A 5,654-nucleotide genomic window follows, 5' to 3' on the forward strand; every position below is an offset into this window, starting at 1 on the left:
GCGTGTGTGTGTGTTTGTGTGTGTGTGTGTGTGTGTGTGTGTTTGTGTGTGTGTGCGAGCGTACGCGTGTGTGTGTATATGCATAAAAATCTACAATTAAGTACCACGAACACTGGAAACTCTCCATACTGAAGTGAAAAACCAAGTTAATAAAGCAAAACATTGAAGCTAAAACAAAACAGTATCTGAGTAATTTAAAATAGCTTTGACACACACCATCCCTGATCATTGTGTAACATCCCTACTTTCCAACTAGTTTATCAGCTAGAAAATTTCCAAGTCAGGCAAGACGAAATTACTATATACATGTGTGTTTATGGGTGTATAGTGCGCGCGCACAATGAACGAACAATTAAATAGAATAATTAAAAAGTTAAAAGCACATTAAAAGTAGAAATATCAAAACAGGAAGATTTATATTGAAAAATATCGTAAAATAATATACAACAAAAAATACCAATTAAAAAGCAAATCATAATAATAATAATAGATGAAAGAATCATCGAATTAATAGACATACAGGCATAGATGTGGCTTTGTGGTAAGAAGCTTGCCTCCACATAGCTTCGCCTTCAGTCGGCTCAGCGGTTGGAGCGTCGAACTTACGACCGTGAGGTTGTGAGTTCGAATTCCGGACCGGGCCGTGCGTTGTGTTCTTGAGCAAGCCACTTAATTTCACGTTACTCCAGTTCACTCAGCTGCGGAAATGAGTTGCGACGTCACAGGTGCAGTTTGTTCCACAACAGCTCCAAGCATTCAGCCGTCCGAGAGTGATTGGGCTTTTCTGTATCCCGAATATGATTTTACACTGGATTAAAACCAAACGTAGAGATCTTTTCTCTAATTGTAACTTCCCAAATAAGTAATCCTGCCTTTCACTCTTAAAAACGTTAGAGGATTCTTTGTTACCTCAACAATCATTAGCACGATAGAAGAAAAGAATGCAGATATTTTTTTCAGTAATCATACATTATGGAATAAATTCAACTTACGATGAAAGTAAACAAAGTTTGCTTTATAATATAAGATTTCTAGTCTTTTACTCGCCCAAACGTTAATTGTTTCCTTCTTACTTGAGCAACATTTTGCACTGTGAAAAGAAAAATTAAGAAATAATTTGCTCGGTAACTGTACAGTTGCAAATAAGATGTGAAATTTCTAGAATAACAAATGTCACAGTATTTTATGTTTCCAGTGTAAGATTATGGTCTACACGATGACAAAAAATATGTTTATTTGCTGAATAATGATACTATTGCAAATTAAGTTTGCAATCTCTCAACCGTACAGAGTTTGCACGGTTTCTTGATTCCAGAGTAAGATTTAGGTCTACATTAGAAAAGCGGTTAGACAGTTTTTCAAAAGTTCACATTGACAAATGAAGTAGCTAAGCTTCCAGTCGAAGAAATGATGTAGGATTACTTTCCAGAGCAAGATTTTACTTTAATTAATGCAATTTCAAAATTATATTTGCAAAATTATAATTTGCAAATATCTTTCTCACTATAGCCACAAGGCTTAAATTTTTAAACGGAAGAATTAGTTGGTTACATCGACCCCAATGCTCAACTAGTACTTATTTTATCGACCTCCATAGGGATGAAAGGTAAAGTCAACCTCGGTGGCATTTAAACTCAGAATGTAAACAGCCGGAAGAGATACCACTAAGCATTTTGTCCGGCGTGCCAACGCTTCTGCCAGCTTGGTATCGCTAGAATTTCAACCGTTCATTTGCTACGTTTTCATTTTTTTTTTTTTTTTAGAGTAAGATATATCTTTACATGAAGAAAAACACTCTGATAGAGTATTCCGTAATTTAACCCATACAAGTAAACTCCAAAACGTATAGGCTGTACAAATTCTACAAGATTTCAGTATAAATAACATTCAGTTTAGTCAACAATGGAACCGTTGCAAATAAGATCCCCTGACTTGAAAATCTTCAGAGTTTGGCGGTTTCTTTTTATTGAAAGGAAGATCTTACCTTATATGAAAGTAAGCGCATGAATAGTTTATTCAATAATGGCCATACAGATTTCTGGACATTTTTGTTTCACGGGAATGATTTACCTCAAAATTAATAAAAGCACTCAATTGATATGAGCAATAGTGGTATATTTGCAACTTATCTCCATACTTTCAAGCGAGTAGCTGTTAAAGTGTTCTACGCTTCTGGGATAAGATTTTAAACCATAAGAGGGAAAACGCTGATAGTGTGTTATGATATATTGTCACATAATGTCCAATATTTCAGCCGTACAAATGTTTTCTTGTTTTTCGAAGACAGCGTTGCATTTCACGGAGAAAAACTGTCAAAGGATTTTTTCACAAATGGTACCTTTACAAATATTGTTTGAAAAATGTCATCTCCATAAATCTAACAGCGTGTTTTTCTTTTTATTTGCGAAGTATGATTTCGTTTTTCGCGAATAAAAAGTCTATATATTTACTCCAGTAATGTTAACATTGCAAATAAGATCTCTACAGTTTCAGATGTACAAAAATTATAAGCTCTATTGTTTCCGGAGCGAGATTTTGCATTAAATGTGAGAAAGCTATCAGACTGTCCGATAAAGATACCATAGCAAATTGGATCGCCAGTATTTCAGCTATGCAAAGGTTAAATTTTTTTTTCGGAGTATCACATCGTTCTACATAAGTTAAAATTCTCAGATAATCTGTTCAATAATGGGAAATCTTCAAAGACGATTTCCAGATGTTCATCTCTACACTAGTAATGAGGTAATTCGTTTCCGTAGTAAATTATTCTCTACATAGGAAAAATTAAGAAATGGTTTATACAGTATTTATACTATTGCAAAAATCTCGGGACTTTCAGGTATACAATGGTTACATTTTTATTTTGTTTATTTTTTAGATGATATCTCGCTATACATGAAAAGAAATGCGCAAATAGTTTGTTCAATAAAGGCAACCATTTTAGATAATAGCTCAATAAATTCGGACGTTACAACATTTCTTGTTTTCCCATTATGATCCCAATCTATATTAGGAAACACAATCAGGTCGTGTCTTCAACATTGCAATCTTACAAATAAGATTTGCAGACTTGCAGCCATATAATGCTTAAGCTCCTTGTTTTGTAGCTAACTTTGCAAATAAGATTTCATGAACTTCGACCATTCAAAAGTTAGCGTGTTTCTTAATCTGGTGTAAGATATTGCTCTACCCGAGGACAAAAGGTCAGATAGTTTGCTAAGTAATGGTTGGTGTTTTTGGCACTCCGTCGCTTACGACATCGAGGGTTCCAGTTGATCCGATCAACGGAACAGCCTGCTCATGAAATTAATGTGCAAGTGACTGAGCACTCCACAGACACGTGTACCCTTAACGTAGTTCTCGGGGATATTCAGCGTGACACGGTGTGACAAGGCTGACCCTTTGAATTACAGGCATAACAGAAACAAGAAGTAAGAGTGAGAGAAAGTTGTGGTGAAAGAGTACAGCAGGGTTCGCCACCATCCCCTGCCGGAGCCTTGTGGAACTTTAAGTGTTTTCGCTCAATAAACACGCACAACGCCCGGTCTGGGAATCGAAACCGCGATCCTATGGCCGCGAGTCTACTGCCCTAACCACTGGGCCATTGCGCCTCCACTTAAGTAATTGTACATTTGCAAGTACTATCCGCAGACTATAAACAGATTTTTTTTTTAATGCTCTGATAAGTTTTTTTAATTGTACTTTTACATATATGCTCTCCAGAAATCCAACAGTAAAAGATTACTGGGCTACTTGTTTTCCTTAACTCCGACATTTAGTAAATGGTACTTCTGCAAATATGACTTCAGGCAAAACTTTCACACAGTTTATAAATAGAAACTTTGCAAATAAGCGTTATAGACGATCAGCCATACAATTGTTACGCTCTTACGTGTTTCTCGAAGTTCATACTCTGTATGCGGGGAAATGTCAGGTAACTTATTATCTTACCTTTGGAAATAGGTTCTTAAAATTTTCAGCCTTACAAATGTTATAGTTTTATATTTCCAATGTATGAAGCGCCTCTTCGTGAGGGTAGCGCTCATAGATCGGTGGCGGATGGCAGTTTGACTCACAGATTAAATTAAAAGATGTTTGACCGATGAGATTAAATAAGATTGAAATATGCCCCGAGTTCTTGCCTCAAGCTGAAAAACTCACTCACCTTTCCCACTTCATTCTATTTATAATTTTATTTTAATTCAGTTAAATACTAGTATACGTTCTCCCATACTACTACTACTACTACTACTACTACTACTACTACTACTACTACTACTACTACTACTACTACTACTACTACTATTACTACTACTATTTCTACTACTATTTCTACTACTGTTGCTGCTACTTCTGCTATTTCAGCTGTTATTGCAGTTGCTGCTGCTACTACTACCACTATTATTACATTTAAATACTGTGTTTATCTCCCCTAACAGTCTTCACTAGAATTAGTTGATAAGATAATGATTTTTTCTTCTCAATGTGACTTAATTTTAATTAATACTTCTGGATCCCTATAATCTGTCAATACTTTTACTAATTGTATTGGCTTGTTATGGCAGCTCTTCCGCCCATTTGTGGCAAATATGGTGGATGTTGATCAATTTCTTTCATAGCTAATGTTACTGTCAGTAACGATCTCTCTCATTAAATAAATGCCTGTTGATGTAATTGTTTTCCATTGAAATGATTTAATTGGCGATGAAGTTTCTTTCGTTGTATCCATATAACTAAAGGAAGAAACTACATTAATTATTTTAATTTTTTTATCTCAATCATGACTATTAAGATTTCATAACTCCGAGAAATTGTTATATGTATGATTTCTGTCTTATTTTAATGTGATTCAAAGGCAAGATGGTTGCCAGCTGTATTTTTATATTTTTACTTTTTTCCCTATTGCTAGTGACATTGTCAGTATTCCTGCTGTTGTCGTATTGTTGGGCTATGTTGCTCCCAGTAATAATCCTCTTTGGTGAATTGAAGTTGATGCATATTGTCCTAATGATCTCCAATAAAAGGTTTCTTTTAATCAAGGATTCAAAAGAATAATCATTCATTTCACAAAGGAATACCTATGGCTAAATCAGGGAAATAGCAGTTTTAGAAAACATAATTCATAACCTCTTAATTGAATATACATCTGCTTTTAAAAGTTTTATGTTTGTGTTTTTCTCCCCGAAAGAAATTGAATTCGATCGTATCACATGATTACATTATGAACTTTATAAAAGTTTTACTTTTTACAAATTTTACATATCAATTATTTACCAAAGTGTGTATCAGCTGTTTAGCTTCAGTCTCTAAAAATGCCAGAAAGTACCAGTTCGGTATTTAGTAACATAGTCAAGTACGATTGTGTTTCGATCTAGGTCTCTTTACCAAAAACCATCCAAATAGAACAAAATACCTCCAGTATAAATGACGTTAGCGCATCCGGTCAGCTTATCAGAAGAGTCGTCCATATGGCCAAGTGCAGTAGTTAGCATGAAACAGACGGTAACATTTTATGCCATAACAAGTAATGTATTGCTCAACAATATATGTGTGTGTGTGTCTGTGTGTGCGTGTGTGTTTGTCTATACACACATATGTACATATATGTGTGTGTATATATATATATATATATATATATATATATATATATATAT

General features: G+C 34.7%; 1 protein-coding gene across 3 annotated transcripts in view; it reads right to left on the reverse strand.

Moving 5' to 3' along the window:
* Window positions 1–5,654, reverse strand: part of LOC106874046 (uncharacterized) — a 163,309-nt gene that overhangs the window by 147,864 nt on the left and 9,791 nt on the right. Inside the window, exon 1 of one of the 3 annotated variants that reach the window (XM_052969500.1) lies at window positions 993–1,100. The exons of the other annotated variants lie outside the window; for them this stretch is intronic. The gene's annotated coding sequence lies outside the window, so the exon portion shown is untranslated. Of the gene's footprint in view, window positions 1–992; window positions 1,101–5,654 lie in introns of those variants that run through there. 3 annotated transcript variants of the gene reach the window in all.

Source organism: Octopus bimaculoides, chromosome 7, assembly GCF_001194135.2.
Source record: "Octopus bimaculoides isolate UCB-OBI-ISO-001 chromosome 7, ASM119413v2, whole genome shotgun sequence".
NCBI lineage: Eukaryota > Metazoa > Mollusca > Cephalopoda > Octopoda > Octopodidae > Octopus > Octopus bimaculoides.